At 42.0% G+C, this 25,699-nt stretch overlaps 1 protein-coding gene and 1 non-coding gene across 6 annotated transcripts in view; one reads left to right on the top strand and one right to left on the bottom strand.

Moving 5' to 3' along the window:
* Window positions 1-25,699, top strand: part of LOC127369479 (partitioning defective 3 homolog) — a 333,391-nt gene that overhangs the window by 47,882 nt on the left and 259,810 nt on the right. The window lies entirely within an intron of this gene.
* trnaw-cca (transfer RNA tryptophan (anticodon CCA)) lies at window positions 24,602-24,673 on the bottom strand. The gene has a single exon. It is a non-coding gene; the product is annotated as a tRNA-Trp (tRNA).

Genomic DNA, 25,699 nt, shown 5'->3' with positions numbered 1-25,699 from the left:
TCCCATCCTCGGCGTGTGCTGGTGAACAGCATTCACTGGAATGAATGGGTTGTCATATGAGGTCAAGCAGTGAAGTGGATTATATTTACAGTGCAGACTAGCCAAACGGAAGAAACCAAACCAAAGATGTTTGTTTTGTTGTTTTTTGATTCTATTTTCATTTAACCTTTATTTATCTCTTGAAATCAGGATATCCCCTTGTTGTGGCCAAAATGGCAAAACGGTTCTGTATACCATCCAGTCAGACAACCCATGTTTGTATTGTCTGCAATGTTTATTGCAGCAGTACAACATAGTTACATTTAGACATTTACGCTCCGACCTCATCCCTCTCCTTAGATATGTGTACATCGAGATATTGGGAAGTGATGAGCAAATACTTAAAACCCCCTAGCTGGAGCCTACAGGTGGATGCTCAGGTGGTGGTGGGGCTTACAGAACAGGCAGGCAGCAATACCCATGCAGGCAGCAGCAGCATTGATGGAGCAGAAATAAAGCTGGGAAATTTTTCTTAAACTTCAATAGACCGCCAAATTGGAAGGGTGTGTTTGTGATTATGGAAAGAAAGGCATATCATGTGTTTATAGCAGTGCAGCTTGAGTTGACGGCCTGAACTGGCTAGCTAACTCACTGTGTTGGATTAAGAGTGCTGTGTGTGTAGTATAGACAGTCAGAGAGGTGATGATGTGGAACAAAGGTCACCTGGCGGTCGTGAACCTCGAGCATCACTAGAGCATGACAGCCTGCTGAACTTGCTTGTATAGACCTGCCGAGCCACCGGTTTAGATAACAGTCCATCCTCGTTGACAAAACTACTGCTTCAGCTGCATAGCATATGCAGTATGACATACACAACCCCTGTGCCTGAGGTAAGAATGATATTACTCCATATTGGAAAGCAGCAGGCAGCTACTACAGTGCATCTTCTGCTGTGGTTTTCTTTAAAATGGTTGAAATCAGGTCATGTCACCAAGCTTTTCTTTCAGCTCGGAGGCAACCCAGCTAGTCATGTAGGTGTCTTTGATTTCTCCTCCATGACAGCTCCCCTACAGGAAGATATTTCTGCCGATGTGCCAAATTGCTCCTGACATGGCGTCGGCTCGCCTGAATACTGTCTGGAAATGCCAGGGTGTTTAACCAGAGCTGTGGATAGGCAGTACCAAAACAAGAAAAAAAATAGAGGGACCCACACAGACAAGAACGTGCACTCATTTTCTCACACCTGTGTTCAAAAGCAGTCATGCACGCACGCCCCTACACACACACACACACACACACACACAGACGTACTATGGTAACGACACACACTACCATCCTGGTATTGTGCACGTCTGCGTGTCATGCAGGAGGATGTTTGTCCCGGTTGACAGCTGTCAGGGATGCTTTGGTTCCAGTGTCTGGATACTTTGCCAAACGAGCCTATTATCTGCAGCGGTGGAGTCCTGTGGAAGGGCCCGGCATTGCCCCAGGGGCACGATTTGGGTCAGCCGCCATGAGACTATCCCTAAACTGAGGTGACAGACAGAGCCCCCCTGCTGGGATCCTGCCGCCCACCCAAAGACCCCCGGAGCGGTGTACCTAGGAGCACTAAGATGACAAAGGACTTGTTTTTCTCTATTATCCATATGTGGATAGTGCTGCACCCACAAGACCCACTGGCATCAGACAGAGATACAGGGGGAGAGACATTGCCCTGGTTTCCACGTTGGAACTGGATGTTATATTTGCTATTTATCCATATTGTCTCATTATGTGGCTGCAGTGAGTTTGGCCAGAGGAAGTCATCTTCTCCACATTTGAATCTTTCACATCGCCTCTTGGGGGCAACAGTGCATTCTCCATGTGATTCTACAGTACAATTGCCCACAAGAAAATTACTTATACAAAGTCACAGCCAGTTCAACAGAAACTGCAATCTTAAACAGAAAACTTCAATCTACCATAAATTGCTTATTCTTTTGAATATAGACCTATTTCTCTCTCACTCGGCTGCCTCTCCGCTCCCTGTTAAACCAAGCAAGTGTCTCTTCTGCATGACAAGTATCCCTCTGTAGCTTTTGTCTCAAGAGTCTCCAGACCATGAGCTGCTGTTTTCAACACTTGACTACTTCTCTCAGAACCATATATAATTACCCTCACAGATCCAAAGTCACTCCAAGGTTGTGTCTGAAAATTGGCTCTCAAATTGACTTTGGAAGGCAAAGCTCTGTTTTAGATGGGGTTCATTTATTACAGGGGATATGATATACACCAGGCTAGTTGGGATTTTGAGCTGTGTGTGGGTTTAAATATTATAGTAGTTAGTATAGCTGTGAGTATGGAGCGGGGACTAATAGTTGAAGGATTTGGTAAAGCACCTCTGCATACACAACAGACAATCTGAACCAACAAAAACACACTTACATGTACATTCATAATGTATTTGAATACATTTAGTAAATAAAGGAGAGCAAAATGAAAAATTCTAAGCAAAGAGGACAATAGATTTGAATCAAGCAAGAAAAAAAATTAAAAAAGAATAAAGAGATGAGTGAAGAAAGGAAGAGAAAATAATGAAAGACACCCAAGCAAAGAAAGGAAGGAAGCAATGTAGGGAGGAGAGAAGAAGCCCAGTTCGGGTAGAGAGCAGGCATTGCCATGAGCTAAACTGAGTCTGGCGTTGGCGGCTGGCGCCGTACCGAGCTGAAGTTGACACTGGCACAGAGATGCAGGGAGGCGGTGCCAGGGCCAGGAAGCTAAGCCTGGTTTGGAGAGCTTTAGACAGGCATATTGTAGCAGACAGAGAGCTGAATCCCCTCTAACACCACGGCTGTGTGCTCTCATTGCCTCTCTTCTCATGAGAAAAGGCTAAAGACCTCTTCAGATTATGTCCTGCTCTGCTAAAGTACTGGAGGCTTACAGACATGCTGAAGCGCTGTATGCTTTCCTCTTGCCTGTCGGTGTGTGATTTGTCACTTGACCTGGAGTGGTTTTTAATATCGATAGCAAATAATAGTCATTTCAAGCATCTGTTAAAATGTGTGGCGTTATTCAAATCTTTACACAAAAAATATTATTTTTCAATTCTGCTTGGTGGAAAATAATTTCCACATTCAACCCTACCCTAACACTTCCCAGCTCTTACTATTCTTATAATTGCTTGTTCCTACTACAATTCCTGCAAATATAATACAGCTAACAATTAGGCGATCAACAGAGAATGAATGCATTTTTAAAGCAAAACTGACAAACATTCTTTGGTTCCAGCTCCTCAAATATGAAGATTTGCTGCTTTTGTTCGTCATATAATAGTAAAGTAAAAAATCTGTGGGTCTGAAGACGCCACCTTAGATTATGATGGGCAATTTTGGAGTATGTTTTGAGAAAATAATGTCCGGATTTATCGGTAATAGAACTAGTTTGTTAGTTGCAGCCCTAGAATACAACCTCTCCTACTATTAACCGTGCTAATGATTCATGAATTAATGAATCATAATGTTGATGCGTGGAATCTAATCAATACAGATTTATTTTGTTTTATAAGTTGATCATGGACAGTATTTATACAAAATTAGCTTACCTATAATGAAAACATATTGGACTGTAGTGGACTGTAGTGACTCCCTGTTGTGTGTATGTAAAGGGTTTTCTGTGTTCACAATGAATCTGTCTTCATCTTTTTGCCCTCTGTCTCACTGCACTAGAAGTCAAGAATACTAAAAGCTGTATGTATTGTAAAGGGTATCTGAAGGGCAGTGGGCCAATTTGAGAGAAAATGTCCCAGTGTGTCTGTTTGTGCAACTATGAATTTATCCGTTTTTAGGTAAAAATGTCATTAGACCCCTCCACCACTATTCCTTCCTTCTTCCTTTGTGTGGTATTACGTGCAGAATCTTGAGAGTCCCGGCATGAATGCCTTATGTCTCCTCTACAACAGATGTGCCACAGCCTAGGGCCCCTCAGTTGTAGCTCGTTATGTGAGTGTGTGTGAGTGTGTGTGAGTGTGTGTGAGTGTGTGTGTGTGTGTTTGTGCGTGTGGGCGTGCGTGTGCAGGACTGCATGCTATTCCCATTCGGATGTCAGCAGGGAGTTTGCCTATAAAAGGCACAAATAATAGGCACCCATTTATCTCTGAAGACACTCATCCATCAGCGTACACACACACACACACACACACACACACACACACACACACACACACACACACACACAGATCTGATGGTTTGCAATATTATTGCTCTGTTGTGCCAGAAGCACTGTCCTGTATACATGCATTAGTGTAAATGTCTGTCTTTCCACTGAAGAAAGAAGAGTCATGTGACATGCTGTATTGTCCCCTGTCAGTAACTCTCTCTGGCTCTCTTGTTTAAAGGCCATTACACTGTAAAAGCCCTGATTCACTCACTGACACTGTGTGTGGCCTCACCTACTGATGACACTCCCAAAGGACACACAAACAACCCTCTCTACAGCCATTAGAGAAACGTCTAAAATGGCCAGTTTCTGCATGGATGTTTTGTGATGACAACTGGAATTAAGATAGATTGATGTAAAGGTTGAAGGCAAGGCGTGTCAATGTAAAGGTTAAAGATCTTTTATGTTACAGCTTAACTGCCTAACTTTAATCTTTAATAACGGGGTGGACCTGAATATAGAAAGACATGACATGAAAAATATATTCTTCAGGAGGAAAATAAAAAATGTATCTAATAACAAGTTATCTTGAACAGGCTTTTCCATCCCTATTTTTGTTCTGTTGCCTTTAAAGCAGCCATAAACTGGGCCGGCTCTGTGCCGTTTACTGACATGGTGTTACTTATCTTGGTACTAAATTCAACAGAAGTTATTTGACGCCTCTATCTGGTGACACAAATGCCTCGAAGTATATATGGTTATGTGTTTAGGGAATGAATGCAGTACAGACTATACTGGCCATATGAGAGCACAGGAATGTGTGTATGTGTTATCAAAGTGTCCTATAATGTATCCACCCCTCTTCATTCTGCTGTTGATTCTCTTCTTCCTACCTCATCATCAAGAGCCCTTTAACAGTCAAGACAAGAGACAGACCTTGCTTCCCTCCCTAATCCCATATTGATCATCAGGCAGTGAATGAACTGCACGTTGACTCACCCACACATCTATTGATCACAGCAACACGCACACACACACACACACACACACACACACACACACACACACACACACACACACACACACACACACACACACACACTCACTTACCTCATTTACCAGAAGTCATATTAAAGAAAACTCTTCTTCCCAACTACAGCCTGCCACTTTGTGGAAAGTGACGGTTATATTATGTGTAAAGTGGTGAGATGGTACGAAATGCTGCCAAAGTAAAGAGTGAGGGAGTTCAACCATCACATTAGGGAAATTAATTTTCTGCAGCTCAAACAGATGAAAATTGCATGTGGTTTCTTTACCACCACTAAACATTTAACTGAATCCACATGTAGATGTGATCAAAGTTGTTTTCGTTATATAACTGAAAATTAGACACTTTGACTGCTGGTATTTCAACTTAAATGCAGTTACTATTTTTTAATCATCCTTTTGTTATTTTGTGTAATTATTTGACCGACTATTATTTAAGCAAAAGACTGGGTTCAGGCATCAGTGCTGCCAAGAATCCATAATGGAGTAACACATGCATAATGGTATCACCTAGTATGTAGCTATTTGTAAGTATTCCACAAAACTATGAACACACTTAAAAAAAAAAAAAAGCTTTTGCTGATCATCCTTTTTTTCCTTTGTTAAAAAGACGTTTCAACACAACAAACACTGTGTGGGCACAACTGATAGATATGAGACACTTTGGCATCATTTCTATTCATAAGTGAAATAATGATGGCTGTTGCTGCCAGCAATGACAGGATGTTAATAATTCATGACAGACAAAAAAAATAGTCGACAGATGTGCCACCTACTTGTATTCAAATATGGTTCTTTGAACAACAACTGTGGAACACATCCCCATCACCAGCAACCAGAAGAAACCTTTTTATTGTGTTGTATTTCGGTGCACCTTGCTCCTTTCTTCCTCTGTGGGAGTGTGCAGATGGGATGCATGTTTTTAGCAACAACAACACAACGACTGGAAAGTGAGTGTGTATGTGTGTGTATATTTGTGTGTGTATGTGATCAGGTTGTTTGGCAGGACAGAGGTTTAGGACATATATATGAGATATGCAGGATGTGTGAATGTTCAGAGCATAGCATTTTGCATGTGTGTTTCTGATCCTGATAATGTGTATGACATGGTGACATACAGTAAGGGCGACAGATTTGTACGTGCATCTGTTTGTGTACCCAAAACCAGGTTGCTCCATCAACAACACATGCTAATATTTTATTCAACACGTTGCCTCCATGTTTATTACGAGGAAGAGAAGGGTTGAATAAAGAGGACAGAGAGAGGCTGAGAGAAAAGAAAAAATGGGAAAAAAAGCTTTTTGCACAAGTCGAAAGACCTATACACTATTTCTTTCTTTCCTTTCTACCTCTTTTATCTCCACCTGTCTCAATGTGTATTTTATGATGAATAAGTTCATGTTTGATATTTAAAAACCAAGATATTAAAAATATCTTTTATGTCGAGACACTTTTTCCACACACACAGAGGGAAGCATACGACTTCTTGGTGGGTCTGGCCTTAGTCTGCATGTGTGTACGTGTGTGTGCTCTCATAGCGCCACGTTCCAATTAGCAGTGCTATTAGCACAGGTGTGGCACCTGAGACCAGAGTAGCCGCACCGGGAATTTCCCCTCGCTGCAGCACCTCCTGACACGGCATTAGCAGAACCAGCCCCTGCTGTAGTTTGACAAAGAAATCACTGTGACATTTCATTCTGAAGCCTATATTCATATTTCGTCAAAATGAGTTTTTGCTGCAGGGAGGGAATACAGAGCAACATTCCAGCCACACATTAATCGGTAGGCAGAATAAATTGCAATGTGAATACTAAAACATTTGCCTTGGCAATAGTGTTTCATATAAAGCAAAGGTTGTAAAAAGACACCTTTTTACTCCAAAAGAGCAATAATGTGCAATGTTATCAGTTAGCACTCTGAAAGCTAAATCTGTGTTAAACAGGGCTGAGACAAAGCAGGGAGCGTAGTGGCTGGCCAAGACATACATCTACATTAGGTCTCCCTCTTCCTGACTTTACAACCCCTGCACTTATTTGTAAAAATAGCACATTCTTTTTCTTAAAAACTGTGAAAAATCTTCCCCTCTGGTTGAGATAATTTCACTTGTTTCTGATGCAAATCGGCGTATTGAGGTGTGAAGTGTTGCTTTTTTAATCATCGTTTTTTTCTTGTTGCTAGGGATGTTTTTGACACATTTACAGGAGGTTTTTAGGAGGAACAGGTGGAGTTTTATTGATCTAATGCTAGAAATGTGGAGTTATAATTAAGCATGTAAAAATAAATTACTTTGTTTTTTTCATTTCTTCACCCCTTCCATCCCCATCAGTCCATCCAAGTCCACCAGCTGAGTCCGGCTTTCTAATTGTGATGTTGATGACGGTCACGATGGTGGATTGTCCTCGGCTGCCTGGGGGGCACTTTGGCAGGACAGTCACCCTGGCCCAGTGCCCTCCCATAACTTGGCAGAGTGCCCTCTCTGTTGCCACTCACATCCCTTCACAAGTGTGTTTGCATGTGTGTGTGTGATACTATACAACTGTATCTGTGCCTGTCTCCATTTCATGTGTTCTGCTTCCAAACTTTGTCCAACTTCTCAGCAGTTTGTCTATTTGTCCCACTCACGTTTTTTTTTTCTCCACCCTCCTCCATGGTTCACAGTTTGCTAATCTCCAGACACGCTGCTATGTTTTCTCTAGATCAAACACCTCACCTGCACTGCTAGATTTCTACACTCCCTCACTTTTATGAGGTTTCATTATTATGTCTGGGGCAGAGAGAGATAGAGAGAGATAGAAAAAGGAAAGCGAGAGGTATTTGATTGGAGTGTATATGGAGCTGAAGGTTGATATGAATATCAAAACGTTTTTTACAGCAAGCAGGTGATGCTGCCTGTGGCGCTCAACACACACTGACAGGTGGTCTTGTGTGTGTGTGTGTGTGAGTGAGTGTGTTTTTGTCAGTGTGCATGCCTCTCTGTAGCTATAGGTTTGGGCGTGTCTAAGCACATGCTTGTTTCTTTTTGTGTTTTGCTTTGTTTATTTGTGGATGATGGAATGCATCTATACAGTATATTAAGCTTTAAGAAAAGAACAGGGATTTATTAGGAGAAAAAAAACATAACAATTTAAACCAAATAAAATGATAACAATGAGTTATAGTGAGTAACCATACCCATATATATATTTGTCATCCATTAGTAACCATATCTCTCTCACTCTTTTATCTTTATTAGTGACTTAATTCAAATAGCTAAAGGTAGGGTAAGCTATTCTAGGTAATGTGATTCTAATCCAACACAGTTTTTTTCAAATCAGCAAATATTTCCTCAGGTCTGCTAGCTTTCCACTCTGTCTGTGTGCTGAAAAAGCTCTGTATATGAGAAACAAACAAAGTGAATCAGACATAGGCTTTATGATCTCCTTTAGCCACAGTACAGAAAAAACACTTCTCAACCAAAATGTCTGCTTTGTTATTTCACAAGCGCTAAAACAAAATGTACTTTGTGGTGTTACTACTCAAAAACTACTCATGTTTACATTTGTATTTACAGAGAAAACAGAAGATAAACTTAGCAAACAATAACTACATTCCCATACGTCTCAAATTGGTTTACTGTAGTGTATAGAGCTACACAAGACTGATATATGCAATGTGGGTAACCACTAGCTTTCTGTAACCCAACTCACTGGAAACTCACAGAAAAAAATCACAATTAAAGAAAAACGTTAACCAACATGAACTGTCACACAGTCTTTGTGGAAGCTCCTAGCATTTTTCTCTCAAACTTTAGAACCACACTCACACAGTGTGTGCTTCTCCAGAGCTTTGCTTTGCCTCTACCGTGCAGATTAACCTCACCATATCAGAACGTGGCAGTGTGCCTCTGTTATTTAACACGTGTGACGTCTCATCCATTTGAATGAGGCTGGTCTCAGTAGGGGGGTGTTGTGTTTATGCCGAGTGGAACAACACACTCACCGACTGAATTTCACGGCTGCCGTGCTAGAGGAGAAAGTCGAGATGAAATATTGAAATGCACCACCTTTGCTTTCCCCAACAGGTTTTTATATGAATGTTGTGTTGTCAAGCCATAGTGTTTCTATGTTAAATCATTGTGTTGAGGAGTTTATAAGCAGGGGTTCACTGTCTTCATTATTATCTTTGTGGCTACCTTTCAGACTGATTTAATGAGATCTACAGAGTCTCTAGAAGTCCCTGGAAACATTGAAGAAGACATAGAATAATATGATTTACTGCAATCCAATATATAGCAACATAATGTTACCACATATAACATGACCTGGAGTAACATGGAAGGCATGTGGTTTATCAACAACCAACACTTTCTAGCACAGAACAGAAAAATAATGCTATCCATCAGATTTCTGCTAAAATTCTACTTTACTGTTTGTGATATTAGGGAAGCAAACAGAAACACATAAGACACAGATGAAGTATGGTTGAAACTAAAGATTTCGCTCATTCCACATGGGTGTGGATAGATTTTTCAATGAATGAATGAGACGTTTAGGCTGTAGAGAGTCAAACATTATGATATGGCCATTATGTCCCCAGCTTTGCTTTACAAATGCTTTTAGTAACCAGCTATGAGTATATACAATTTAGCTTTCCAAGCACATGTGAGTCAAAGATGACAACTTGTTTATGCCATGGTCTACCATTGAGTGTGCTCTACAAAAGCACATTACACGGATGGGACACAAGGGGATTCTTGATCTATACCAAACATCTCCTCATTCCACACTGACTCACTCAACTGTGGCAGGAGCATGTCACTGATGGCATACATCAGAAGAAGTATAATCATCTCTGCAGGGTGTCAAAGTGATCTACTGGCTGAAATGGGAGCTTGTGGTACAGCAATGACTTATGGGCACTTGGGTTGTTCATGGGTTGTACTATTATCCAGCTGCAGTAGGGGGCACTGTGGTGTCACCATTGGAGCTTGTGTAGTGTGACTAGCATACAGGGTCAAATTCTTCTGTAAGCAGGAAACCTTGTACTACACTTTGCCAAGTCACTTACAGAAATTAACTTTAAAAAATCCTTCCACATTAAAAGACAATCTTGTGATTATGTAATTGGTTGTATCCATTTGGAAGATCACATCTCTAGATCATACATAGATAACTATTTTAAATCACTATTTCAAGCATTCAGTCATAAAGTGAGGTATGTTTTTATCCTAAGGACACTTTGGTTGCAGGGATCCAAACCATGTCCTGTGCTTCTCCACATATCAGGAATATCACATTACTTGGGGCTGAAGCATGCCTGTGTATTCAGAAGCACATTGAAGACATGGTGCATTCAACAGCACCAGGCCATATCGTGAGAATGTCATGCTTTGTAGAGGTTCACAGATTCCTTTAGAAGCCAAGTTGAGGGACTTCTCATCACAGCATGAGTAACTCAAAACTCTTCTGCTCGATCCCTTATTTCAGGCTGGCTCATGCTTCACACAGATATGCATGCATTTTGCAGAAGTAGAAATGACATAGCTGTAAAGCTGCAAACTTGAACAAACTTGCTGGCCAGGTGGAAAACTAAATTTTCTCAGAGAGATACTAAAGTGCTGGAGTTCTTAGGCATGCTTTCATCACAAATAGCATAACAGGCATGAAGCAGAAACCAGCCTTTGCTCCCTCTCTCCTGTCGTCACCTTGATGTGGAAAGAGTGGGAAGACTGTCTTTCTCCAGAGGTAGTCAAGGAGGGAGAATGTCCCATTTATTATCAACTGTCCTCCTCCTCCTTTTCCTCAGCATTACACCATGCGTGAAATGGCTCCAAATGGATTCCCTTTGTCTATTGGCACTGCTGCTGGTATGCTTTACATTAAGCCTGGCCTCTAGGGGCACATACAGGCTGTACAGTATGTGATTCACCCTGCTTTGTAGCACCAGGCACATTGTAAAATATCTAACTGCAGGGGGACATAACACACACCCGCAGCTCACCTTAACTGTCTGTGAGAGTGTGCACATAAATCTGATTTCTCAGCCAGGAATTGTGTGTATATATCTGTTCTGTGGTCTAACAAGTGCATGTGTGTTTGTGTGTGACTGTATTGGATGAATTGCACCGTCATATTTTCAAACTCAGAAAGTTTTTGGATCCCCTCTGTTTTACTCAGTTTCTCCGTGACTGATGAAAAAGGTCTCAGCGGACTGCTCTTCTTTTACGAGTGAATCCTGTTCATAGCCTCTTAGAAGACATGGATGGGAGCACAATCACTTTCATCAGTCACGCAGATGGTTTACACATTAGTCCTTCAACTCATCCCATCTACTGTAAGACTGTCTCTCCCTCTGCGCGGAAATCTCCACCCGGGGTACTTTAGAAAACTTCCCCACAACTACAGTACTTTAAAGCCCTAAGCCTTCTGCCTCTCCACTCCCACCGCACATCTTTGAAGCATCGCTCATTGGCGATACTACACAGCTCTGAGAGCTTACGCATCGAAAGCCTAATGGCCCAGCGCTGGTTAACTTTCAGGCTTACACTTCTGTTGATGAACTCGAGCAGCCATCACCACTGTCTCTCATCCCAGCTAAAACCTGCATTGTGCTGGCGAGGTTTAGAGATGGGGAAAGTGAGGATTGTCAATAGGTAGGAGGGAGAGAGAGGGAAGCTAGGTGGAGGACTTGGAAGAAACTTGCTAAAAGGTGTCTAAGCTGAAGCTAAAAACTCTGGAATAATGAACTTTGTTGAGGAGGGACACGTGTGCATAGACAGTGTCAAGCAGATTTATTCTCTTCAGAGCAGGATTTACCATGTATACCACCTACACAGTGTCAGTCAGGGTTATGTGCAGTCATGTAACCCCGACTGACACTAAGTTATTCTGTACCTTAACATCAGTCAGACACCGCTGACTGAGACTGTGTGGCATTAAGACGTAGAACATTTCAAGATCATCTCTGTGTTTGTACTTTCTAAAGCCATCCCGATTAAAGGCAGTCGTACAAATCCAACTTGACACAAAATGCAGCTCCATGCTCTACTCATACTATACAGATCAAGCGTGAAAGCTGTTAAACCATAAAGTTGACATTACACTTAAGCTATATTGGCGATGGGGACATGTTCCGTGACTTACCTGGGACTGTTAAACCCAATGGGGCTTGGTATGATGTTGGTGATGTAATGGCCTTGGCCCAATGTGTTAACCTCTTGCCTCTGCTGTATATGACGCCATACCTCAGTGCATAGCGGCTCTTACAGTTACTGATGGCCTTTTTCCTGGATACCTGTTCAATAAACAAATCGGGTGATGTAAAACATGCAGCTTTCTCTTCAATGTAAACAAAAGTCAGTGGAAACCTATTATGCTCAATCGTGTCTCTTGGCATACTTGCCATGTACTGCATATGTAAAATATTTTTTTTATGTACTTTGCTGCTGTTGTCCTCGTGACGGCATCCAGCACAGTCTTGGCACACGATGCTGTTTTATGGCTAGCCCCTTGAAAGTCCAGTTGACAGGCGGGGCTATTTACCGATCTGCCTGCCATCATGTTTTACAGCAGCTGATTTTTTTGATGGCCCTCAATTCTCTAGATTACTCCGTTGTCCCCAAAAAGAAACATTGCTGCTTTTTTTTTTTTGTCACCCAACGAGAGAGGCTGGGACATAAATCGACTTGAGGAGAAGCAGTTGTTTTCTGCCCGGGGGCGGCTGGGTTTTATTGCCCTCCACAAGAAGCTTACTGGAGGGTTCTTTTGTGCGAGGGTGAATTTTACGGCTGATTGCGTGTATTGGAGTAGTCATAAAACTAAGTAGAGGAGACCTGTCTTCGTGGTGTCAGTGGTGGCCATGCTTACAACCTGTGTTACTCAGAAATAGGACTCCAGTTAAAAGTCTCTTTGACCTGTAAAATGGTAACACAGGTCCCCCCTCAATTTGTTTTCTCTTAGAGTAACAATGCAACATTACTCGCAAAAGACCTTCAATTCTCTAAAGCATCTTCTGTCGTGCATCATAACAGCACTTGTTGAGTAAATACATAGTGATGTGGGTTTGTTTCAGTCTCATTGCACAGCAGCTTTGGGCTGTCTGAACTGTCTCACCACAACCACAAATACCATAACTGCTGCCATTAGGTTATGAATGAGAATATTACCAATTGCATATCCATCCCCTGGTAAATGTATCAAGTGCTGCTCTAATTTCTATTTTTCTTTTAGATTATGAGACTGAATCACACCTAATTGACGTTTTGTTGAGAGTCATTAAAAACATTGTAACCATTTAGGTACCCTGTGGAGTTTTTGATCACTAGTGACACTATGGTGCAATGTGTTGATTAGCAAGTCCCTGTTTTGTTTGTATCTCAGCTAACAGGTGCACACATTGGCAGTATATAATTAATGGATAGAGTTTCCTGGTCTGGAACATGAAGCCACCATAGAAGTAACTTAAACCTGCAACAGCATTCTTTCTAATGGCCAGCAGGGGGCTGGATTGCGTTAGTATGAGGTTCGTATTGACTGTAATGGAAAAATTACCCTGCTTCTCACTTGACTTATTTCCTCAGTAAACCTTTCCTAATGAGTGTATGGTCTCAATCACTAGTTTCCAGCATGATTATTATGGATGATAAAGCATGATAAATTATGGTGCCGTTTATAGTAAAATAGACAATAAAGCAACGTATGCTTTAGGGCATAGCTTGCTAGTAAAGTAATTTTCAGTAAGTCCATCCAGCGCAACACACAGGGCTCACAAAACAGTGCTCGGCAGTGCGGATCAAATACGAGTCTGTTACTACATTATGTATTTTAATTTACTGTTTAACTGTAATACGAGAAAGATGCTTCCATTTTTTTATGCTTAAAAAAACCCATTCAACGGTTGGCCATGTCTGTAGTGGGCCTATATGGGTTTTCAATGCTATTTCACTAACAAACACTGACCAAATCACAACCAAAGGTGGAGAAGAAGGAGACTATCATTCAATACATTTGTTAAGGCATTTGTTAGATACATGTACACAATTTCTTTTGGTGAGAAACACGAACATAACTGTGTTTGTTTACAAGCAAAACTCTACAGGGTATCTTTAAGTTTTCTCGCTCACACTGGCCTCACACTGAAATGTGTAGACTGAGGGGAAGAGAGAAAGGAAAGCACAAAGTGGGAAGGTGTTGCTCAGCCACAGTAGATCACACCTGTTGGTGTTCCCACATGCTATGGTAGGCTGTTTATCTGTAAGGACCTCATGGCCCAACAGTATGCGTGTCTGACAATCCTCACTTTCTATCACAGCAAACACAAGCTCTCACTGCATACATATGAACAAAAATAAGATAATTTCTTATATAAGCAAATAGACACATTGTGAATAGCGGCACACAGCTGTACAGCTGCAATTCAGAGGGAAAAACAACCTATAATTGACCATATTGTTCAAAATCTTTTTTCAATGCAGCTCACCTCAGTTTCAGTATCAATTGTGTAAATCACACAAGACAAGTAAGCAGAGAGTCCTGTGGGTTACTTATGGGTCACAGTCCTCCCTCATGTATTCATCCACTCTTTTGTTTTTATCAGCACACCCACACTGGAGCCTTTGGTATAAAGTGTCTCTTTCATCTTCCCCTAAAATCTGTTGTTCTTTGTCTCTCTCTGCGTCTCTCATGGCAGATTACAGTGCAGCACTGTGTAGATGTCCAGAGGTTGTTGATGAGGTTATGGTCAGGGTATTAGCATGGAGCTGAATGGGGAATACTCCACGCCTCATCTCTGCGCTCACACAACCACAGATAGGAGGCTCACTATGCATCAAATGGCTGTAAATGGCCCTCAGACTGCCTGTCTTATCTGGGTGAGCAGCTCCCCTCAGGCTGTGTAATCTGAGTGTGTGTGTTTTACAGTAGTGTGTGTGAATGTCTGTATTTCATCAATGCATACACATTTGTCTGTAGTTTTTGTACTTTGAGTTTCGCTCTTTACATGTTCCCCATGCTCTCTATTGTACCTGTGCTCCTAAGCCAGTGTATGTTTATTGTTTGTTTGCATAATTCATATGTTTTTGTATGTTTGTGCACATACGACCCGATGCTTGTTTACCAGACTGCTTATGTACTTGCCTCCCTGCATATCTAACCTCCCCTCCCCACTCTTCTACATTAGCTCATGCTACTGATAGAGAGCTGCGATAACACACCCCATCACATCAAACGAGCTACAGACGAGGGCTTGGAGGGAGAACTCTATCCTTCTTTCCACCCCTTTCGCTCTCTCTCATCCTTCTTTCCATCCATCCCCATGTTAAACCAATTAACAGTAATTACCGGGCCACCCCAGGCGCAGCTTCTTTCTGCTGGCTCCGCTGTTTTGTCCTCATCACCACGCCGACACGAAGGGAGGCTCCGAGACGTGTCGGGAAGCAGGTCATTACTGTTTATTAGCTAAGGGAGGCTGATTTCCCCTGATGGGCCCTGCAGGAGCCCGGTAAAGTTTGGTTGTTTGGTCATGCAGCTGACTTTACACATCAGTCTGTGTTTGATAGTTTTTGTGATATTGTTGGAGTGTTATTGTCACTTAAAGCACAAGTAAGAAAGGGAATGATGTTATATTGTCAGGTTTTTAGGGGCATTTTGGAATGAGGGTAACTTTGTGGCCTATAGTGAGCAGTAAGCAACAAAGTCCGTATAGGGGGAGGTCTGGGTGGATGGGGCAAACCCTTCTTGACTTTTACCCAGAAGACTGCAGTTCATGTCCTGTGTGAAACCAAAAGTCAATGACATAATGTAACTAAAACCCAAAACATGATCTTTTCCTAAACCTAAACAAGTAGTTTTGGAGCGTAAACCTAACCAAACTGTCGTTTTAACTGTTGTTTTGAGAGTCACTGGCAATCAACCTACTGATTTTGTGTCGTTTTGGTATGAAAATAATATCCTATTAATTTCTGCCTGCTTCTGTTTTGGGCAGTGTCGCATGTTTATAAAATTACTGGTGGCTTGGTGAAGAAAGTTTACCCAAGAAATGAATTAATGAATAAAAATAGTAGAGGCCGCTTTGTCTCTTCCTGTCTGCGCCAAGTGATCGACAGTAAGCAGACTCAGAATGTAATGGACACAATGATATGAAAATGCTCAACTGAGCACACTGAGATAACGACAAAACACACAAAATGCAGGCTTGATAGTTGTTGTGATGGATTGTCTTGCTCTGTGGAAGTTGTTTTTCATACACTACAGGAATGAGTGGCAGCGAACGGCTTCCTCTGAAGGGCGGAAAAGTAGCCCTGATATCTCCGTCAATGCTAAAACTGTGCAGATTCTCAGCAGTCAACGTCTGACTCTTGTGTTTACACTGCTCTGGACAAAAATAGATTGTTGTGTTTGTGTTTATCACTGCTCTCACAAATATTGCGCTCAGAAAGCTTACATCATTGATAACTGCAAATCTGTGGCCAATTTTCTGTGTATGAAAAGAATATGCTGTCTTTTAAACTAAACAAGGAAGTTGTAAACGCCATTTGTCATGGCATTAGACTGTTTCTGTATGAAGATAATAACAAACTGGCCCCTTTAACTGTTGTTTGTACAAACATGGAAAATAATTGAGAATTAAGAAACAATATAAATCGTTACATTAAATGTCAGACTATAATGTGGAAAACTAAAAGCTAATGACCTTTGTTTCTTAAATGTCACACTTTCCCACTCTATTTAGCATTTTGTTGGGGGCATTCATGAACAAATAGATTTATGTATTAGAACGTTTGAATCCACCATTAGAATGGGAGACAACAGAATAAATGTTTAACAAAATATAAAATGGCTGTTTTGATCAGTGAATGAGGTGGTAAAACTACGATTTATGAATTTGGTTGTCATTTGGGACTGTCCTGTTATTATTCAGTGCTGATGAGGCTCAAATTACTTCTTGCGTATCATTTGCGTCTCAAAATTAGGAACAATTTGGTGACATTTCATAGCAACACAAGTAGTAGGTTGTTAATATTCAAATGAGCCATTCAGTGCAACGAGACACAATCAATCGGTCACAGATCACACATTATTCCAACAATGAGACACAATCAATCATGCTTAGCAATTTGCCGAACCCGTAATCACAGTATATGCTGATGTCTGAAGTTTACTTGAATACAAATGAGTCCCCCCCCCTTTTTTTTTTTTAAAGAAAGGCACACACACACATGCACGCCCACTTGATTAAGGAAGGTGGTTTTAGATGGTGGGGGTGAGGAGTGTGGGAGGTCACAGCTCTGTCACTTCCCCTGACGACACATATCATAATGAACTGGGTTGACTTCAGAACTCCAGCTGACACTTGACACATGGTTGTGAACACACATTTATATACATACACACACATAAAAACACACAGTCGCGCCCCCACGCCCTCCTGTGTCTGAGGGACCATGATCTCATCATGTGAGAAATCCCCCACTTGCCAGTGTGGGGTGGGCACCTCTTTCCTGAATTATTTAAAGGCTTTTATATTGGGAGTCTTGATATTGGTGGATGATGCCCCCTGCAATTATGTCAACTTCAATAATAGATGAGTTGGGCAGTGGGGAGTATGGGACTGGTGCCCGTTCACCAGCTTGGATTGGTTCACCAGCAGGGCTGGCATGGAAACATGATCTGAATGGTGTTAGGGGAAAGAAGGCACTATGGTTTCACAGAGTGACTGGAGACTTGATGAAGTGTGTGTGTGTGTGTGTGTGTGTGTGTGTGTGTGTAGAAGTGTGTCTTGAGAGCCTTGAGCTTTGTGTGTGCAAGAGATCCCGGTGATAATTGCAGCTCTCACCTGTCCATATGAAGAAGGCAGTGTGGTCAGGCTCCCAGGGACATCAAGCCTGCACACTCACACACACACAGACACACAGACACACTCACTTGCCTGACCTTCTGTCTTTGCATGTGTTTTTTTGTATGCGTGTGCAGTGTGTAGATCCTGGTGTGTCTGGTTAGTATGCCCTTTTTTTTCAAGAAAATCCATCTGTCGACTAGTTTGTCAGCCCTTTATCTCTCTCTCTCTCTCTCTCTCTCTCTCTCTCTCTCTCTCTCTCTCTCTCTCTCTCTCTCTCTCTCTCTCTCACACACACACACACACACACACACACACACACAGTCAGTCTCAGGTTGAGGTTCAGCTCGTGTCTCCCAGCTGCAGGTGGCTCAAAGGCCTTATGGCTGCAGGGCTGGAGGGGAAGCACTGACCTGTGAAAACCTCCAGCTCCAGACTGCTTGCTCTAGTCTCTGGCTAATTCAATAAAGGCAGCTCAGATAGACTGTAGCCGACATCTGTGGGCACTCACGCATCATAGTGGCCCCACTTGGAGCCACTGGGGCCACTATTTACGCTCAGTTGCCGCTACACATACGTTTTAGGCTTGAACAAGCAGCAATTTAGTAGCCCACAATGCTGCTAAGAGAAACTGCTTTTAGGGGTTAACTGTGGCCAGGTGCTACAGTATCCCTCCTTCTTGTGTTCAATCAAAAGGTCTCAGTAACAATGATTTTATTTAGGGATGCAGCGATACCATTTTTTTTCAGACCAGATACAAGGACAGGTACTTACATTTAAGTACTTGCAGATACTTGCAGATCTCCAAGAGTCCAAAACCCAAATATTCACTTTACAATGACATAAAACGGAGAAAAGCAGCAAATCATAATTTTTGAGAAGCTTAGCAAAGCAAATGTGTAGTAATTTTGTTTGAGAATATAATTAATGATCATATATAATTGTATGTGAGTTGTGTAATGGATGTATTGATTCATTGTTTCAACACTACTCACTATCTGAAAGTAAAACTGTATGGATGAAATATGAAATTATTTTTTGTCATGGTCATAACATGTGCTTTCTTACATATTTCTTTAATTTACATTTCACTCACATAGAGAATAGTACATTTCTATACATGTTTAGAGAAGAAACGATACATTTTATACAAGGTGATTATACAACCAGTGTATATTGCATTCAGCACAGATACAGAATTCCACTGGTAATGTATCTGAGATCAGAAGCATGGTGTTGCTCATCCGTCTCTCTTTTCCTTCTATCATCCATCTGATAAGAGAAAAAAATGGCAGAGAGGAAAAAAAGGATGTCTTTGTCTCGGGATGCAGAGAGTAGAGGGGGCGTGGGTGCAGGGTGGAGGAAAACGAGAGGAGGAGGTGTGTATGTGTGTGCAGGAGGTGAAATGGGGCAGGAGGAGGTATCAAATTACCTCCCTCCTCCCTCTGCCCCTTATGCTGTCTCCTGGTTTTATCAGTCCTCTGCACCTCCAAATTAAATTTGTCCTGAGAAGGGGTGAACAGTGGGGTGTGGGGGACGGTGCTGCTTTGCTCCATCAGAGCATCAGGGGCCCCTGAGGAGCCGAGCTGGCCACAGACGATGACATGCCAGATGCAATCACGGATTGGGCCAGGGCCGGTGCGAGCCTGTGTGTGTGCGTGTGTGTGTGTGTGTGTGTGTGTGTGTGTGTGTGTGTGTGTGTGTGTGTGTGTGTGTGAGGTGGGGGTGAAAGGAGAAGCCTATCCCTGAGATAAACATAGTGTAGCATCAGTGGGGCCCTCAGGCCGGACCAAGTGCTCACTTCCTGTCTGCCGTACGTGTCCACTCACAGAGAATTGATTCATCTCTCCTGTGCAAGCTGACCCATCAATAGAAGCATCTCTGACTATAGTCTCCTGGCTCAGCGTAAACTGAAGCGTCTGTCAAAGGAGCGGATGGACAGCAGATGAAAGCGAAAACATCCTCTCTGGAAAACCTTGGATGAATGCTCTCAAGTCACAATTGATGGGCTGCCTCAAAAATACAGCAAGATGCCGGTGTGAAACATCTTCCACACATGTTTTCTAAATTTGAAGCCAGGGGTTTGCTATTGTAAAATCTCTCTCCTTTGTTTGCTTTTATTAAGGCCTCTGTGTTTTACAAAATAAAACTCAAACTGCAAGGAAAGATTCATGTTTTACCTCAACTGACAGATAAAAAACCTAGAGCTGAAATGATTAGTTGAATAATTGAAAATTAATCTGCAGCTGTTTAGATAATTGGTTAATTCGAAATTGTCATCTTTGTTAACTGCCAACAAGTCACAGATTTTGACTTGTTTGAGACAAAAAACAAGTAATTTAATTAATTATTAATTATTATTATTAATTTAGCTTTGGGAAATTGTAGTGAATTTTTCTCAATTTTCTTACGTTTTATAAATCAAAGGATTGATCAGTTGATTAAAATTAATAATCGTCAGATTCATTGATAATGGAAATAATCATTAAGTTGCAGCCATTGAAAAATTGAAAGCCTACCAGGGTAACACCATACAGGTGAAAAAAAATAAATGTGGGAGGAATTAGGCCAGTACATTACAAATCCTTATAGTCCCCATACATATTCATGTTACTCTGCACATTCTTCTTATTCTGCATTGGCACATGAAATAACAGCATGCTGTCTAAATTGAAATAAACATTGACAAATGTCATGTGATTAATATATTTTCCACACGTGATAAACACAGTTAACAGGTACACACACTCATGACAGCTTCACTTCCCACCCTAAATGAATAATCTTTCCTATAACCAAAACCTTGTTAGCTCTGAATCTGTAACAAAGACTGATTTTTCTCTCACTCCAGCAAGTGTTAGAAGATTCTTTTTAATTCTTACAAGTCACACTGATGTATTCATGCAAACTTTCCTGGGTATTAATATCTGAGCTCAGCTTGTAATGCTCTCTCTCTCCCTTTCTCTCTCTCTTTCCCAACACGTGTGTAAAAGTTATTTGAAGTTGCCTCAGCAAAGGAAATTCCTTACAGACAATATTTCAGCCTGCATGCTTAGCACCACTTCCCCAAACACATTTAGTTTTTAGCGTCCCCTCGTGAAGAGGCTCCGTCAGCTTTAGTGGGCTGCTGAGGGGCTCTGTTGTTTGCGGTCTTTTGGCACCGTCTCGCCAGGCGATCGCTGTGTGAATACTGTGAATTTTGCTTGGCATTTTATTTTGTTTGCTTTCCTTTTTTCTGTTTACTCAGACATCTCAGTGAAAAGGTCGATTCCCCATCGGGCCCCGCTGTAAAAAAATAACCGCACTGTTTGAACTCGGCATCTGACAGCTACAAGTACGGCGCCTCCAATTTCCATTGTCGTACATAGTGTAAAAGCAGACAAGAAGCTTTTGTGGGATGTGAATCCTTCAGCATAAAGGTTACTCTTAATTGAGAAAACATCTATGAGGCCTTTGACAGTTTCAAAGCATTCATCCTGCTGTTGAGATAAGAGGTAATGTTACCAGCTTTGAGATGTGCAGCGTGTTGGTACAAAGAGTTATAATGAGCTGCTGGTATGCAAACACACACGGCCTCCCACACACACATAGACAACATAATACCAAAGTAAAATACACACCCACAAAATGAAACACACACTCACACATATATTCCATGTATTGCCGTCTGTTGGTCCTCGGTGATGAATGGAGCGAGAGGCCCAGAGTGCGAGGCCTGGCCTGGCTGACTGATAGAGCCATTGATTCTGGGTCTCTCTCACACACACGCGTACACACACACTCCTCTCCTATCTACGATGTGACAATGCTTCTTTTCAGACCTCTTAATCGGCCCGACGTTGACTAATTGAATTCATTAACCGTCTGCTCATTGTGCTCCCAGTTATTTACAGGTCTATTTAAAAAGCTACAATACAGAGGAAATGTCAGGTTATAGTTTGAATAACATTATGTGAAAGCACAGACCATGTTGTGTCTACATCTGTGTGTGTGTGTGTGTGTGTGTGTGTGTTCACATTTTAATACACACGTGTACTGTTTAATAGCCATGAATGATTTAATGTGCAGCCTAAAAAGGAGTGGAGGAAATCCCCCATTCGCTCCAATTGACTTTGTTTTATGGGCAGATGATGACAAAGAAAATGAATCATAACCTACTTAATGTTTTGTGTGTGCGCATGCTTAAGTGTGTGTGTGTGTGTGTGTGTGTGTCAGGCAGGGTTAACCAGCCTATAGGAAGAGGTGCGCCCTAGGGAGGGCTTTTATTCCAAGCCAAATAAAATCCTACATTAAGCATGGTTTCAAAAGCCATCCCCGAGGCCCACTTAAGAAAATATCAACGCCCCATATTCCAGATCCAGGGAGTTCTCAGTTCTGGGAACGGCTTTCCTCTCCTCTCTCCTGTTATTCCACAGACTGAGAACTATTTGGACATGTCATAAAATATGCCTTTCTTACTCTCTCATTAGTTTTCTGTGATTTATTGAATTAATTTGAAGAGTGTAGCTGTTGGAATAACACATTATGGGCATGGCTTTGCAGTATCACAGTCGCCTTACATTGTATTATGGTTTTATAATGTTCTCACTCGGCTTTTATATACTGACCAACATCCGTGCTTCTTTTAGCTGAACACAGTGTGGGTGTTTCATGATCAAGTCAATCAAATGCCAGTGTTGCAGAAGTTTAATTATTTAAGTAAGTTTAATTACAGCGCTCTGGTGTTTTTTTTTCATCCAGCTCCTGTTTTAATTTGGTCGTATTATGTTTGCAGAGCACACTTTCCTCATCGGTGTGCTCTCTCTGTCTCTGTCTCTCACTCCTCCATCAAGTGTTCGACAGTGTGCCCTGACCGTGTCACAGCCCTATGCTTAATTTAGACTTCCCATGATGCTGCTCTGTTCAGGGCACGTCACGGGTGTTTGGCAGGGCAACGCTGAATGGGGCCCAGGTGTGTGAATGAGCTCTATACACACTCAGTAATGGTTTTTTTACTGCCAGATACACACACACACACACACACACACACACACACACACACACACACACACCCAGAGTCCTGTGTATATAGCCAAGCAATGAGAAGACTAAACAGACTTTTCAGCTAATGTCCTCGTATTTTCTTACACATGTTTTAACCAAATTTCCTTGTAGTGGACCACAGCAAGCGCTTTAGTGGGTCAAGGGGTCAAATGGTTAACATGCTGGATGTGATCACCCAAGGGTTGGGCTGGGGAATGGCTTTTCTGAGAGGTGGGTGCTGGAGTGGGGGAGAGGACATGTAGGAGTAACAGAGGACAAAGGAGGAAATACTAAGAGGACAACTCTTTAGTTGCCAAGAATCCTGGTTCTGTGTGTATTTAGCACCCAGAGATTTGTTACACTTGAAAGATGTGCTTCATGGGAAAAGAAAGTGATGAAAAATACAAGTAGCTGCACACTTAGAGTGGAGAAAAAAAAAGTCTGGTCCGAAGGCACGTACATCTCGTCAGGCCCAATTAACTGCAGGAATATGAGCCCAGCTTAGGGCCACAAAACCTGCCTCTCAAAGCCTCCTTAGAAATGTTGAGCGGAAGCCGTGAGCATACTAAAAGGATTTTAGAGGTTAGTTGTTGTAACTGAATAACCTGCCTATGTGTAGAACATTTGGCTAAAGCAGTCATTTGTATGATGGTATTGGGCTGCTCTGGACAGTTGTGGGCATCTGTTATTAGGATTACAGGACAGTAGACACCTTAGTGCCAGGTAGGTATGACTGTGAAAATGATTACTGTGTTAAGACACACAAAGAGCCTTGTGTCACAGACAAAAACAAGAGGAGAGCCAGAGAAAAATGCAGACATCTGTTCTTTCATAGGAAATTATTTCAGTGAGGCCTGATGGTGTTATATTATTTTACACAAGCGTGATGGACGCAAAATAGAAATCTCTGAAAGGTGAAGCTGCTCAGATTTCTGAAGTGAAATATTTAATTCTTACTCAGTGGGTTTTAATGTTTGCTTTATTTTCTCTATTTCAGTACGAGACAGCTGTTGTGCTGTGTTTTAAGGCCAGGACTCTCGTCTCCCCGAGTCGGTACTATGTCCCCATAACAGCAGGCGGCGCTAATCTGTGTTGTCGCCCAAAAAAAATGAAAACTGGAAATGACGGATCACTCTAGACCTAGTAAACACAGAGCACGCTGTCGTCAGTCATTGTTTTCATCAGAGAGTGTTGATAGTAGTCAAGAAGGATCGTTATTGTCATTACTCCCTGAACTGAAAATACGATGGCTAATAATAACAAGATACTGGCGTAGTATGTTTACCATCGTCACTTCCGGTTTTCTCGTGCACTCACTGATTCGCTAGTCAAGGGCTAACACTCCACCAATCAGATTGGTCATTGAGGCCGACGGCCACTGGCCCATTTGACATGTAGAGTCGGCCAAAATGAACGTCGACGTCGACTCCGACTGACGGCACGGGACACACCGAACTGACTCGAGTCACCGACCTCGCCCGACTGTCCGATGGCCTATAATCGGGTTAGTGTGTCCGGGCCTTTAGGCCAAATGCAGCCACCGTGAAGCTGCTCTGCTGCTTATTGCAGAGCTTTTTCAACACAGGTTGAGTCTGACTGTGAAAAGCTATGACCCTGACGTGATTTGAACACGCAACCTTCTGATCTGGAGTCAGACGCGCTACCATTGCGCCACAAGGTCTTCTTGTTATGTATCTCAACCCATGATTTACTGCCTAATCTTGTTCCCATGGAAATAGCAACAGTTGTGAATGAAAGCAAAAACAAGGCAGCAAAAACTACCATAATGGGCTCTGAAATAACTCAAATCAGTCGTGGAAGAATGCTAGCTTATGTATGAGAACTTGCTATTCCCCCAATACATTAGGAAAAGAGCCATCAAATATTATAACCATGTTAGAGAGAAAGCCATTTCACTGTTGAGAGTACTGAGGTTCAGTTTATTAACTAACCCAACTACATCCCAGTTCAGCCCTCAGTTTACCAAGCCTAACCAAATGAAACAAAGAATCCATTGAAATCCGTTGTTTTGGGTCTGTAACTATGAATGAAATCTCTCTCAGTGTCTCCCAGACTTACTCTTGTATTTTCTTTCACTCTCTCTCCATTTTCATCTCGAATATGTGCTGCAGTGTTTTTCTCATCATCCTGTAGGACAGTAGGGCACGTCTGTGGATTGCCATTCCCCTGAACCCTTACATTTGTCGTGCCAACTTCCATTTTTGGCTACTTCTTCACTGTCGAACACGCGCACAGAGCATAATAATGTGTTAAATACCTTCACCAGCTGTTTAACTGTTACTACCTTCTTGTGTGTACTGAGAGTTTAAATGAGGCAGTTCAGATTCAAGGCATAGCCATTGATAGTCATTTGATAACTACTATAGACTCTTGATATTGCCTAAAGACAGCAGATGAGTACATCATTTTAAGATGATTGGGAATACAGATGCATTCACATGTGCATAAACACACATGCATGCACAAGCATCCATCATACACACTGTGGTCTTCCACTACGTCCTTATGCAGACTTGCACATTATAGGTAAACAGTCCATTCTAGCAGTAACCTCTCTTCATAACAAATGGCTGGTCGCTGGAGGGGAGCTCATATAAATACCTATTAGACGACCCAATTGTCTTACTGCCAGCTTAGGGAGGGCGCCCCGGCTGGCTAAATTGAGCCCTGACTGGCATTCATCAGC

This window comes from Dicentrarchus labrax, unplaced genomic scaffold (assembly GCF_905237075.1).
Source record: "Dicentrarchus labrax unplaced genomic scaffold, dlabrax2021, whole genome shotgun sequence".
NCBI lineage: Eukaryota > Metazoa > Chordata > Actinopteri > Moronidae > Dicentrarchus > Dicentrarchus labrax.
The sequence above is the reverse complement of the archived record's forward strand: the minus strand, read 5'-3'. Positions and strand labels throughout refer to the sequence as shown.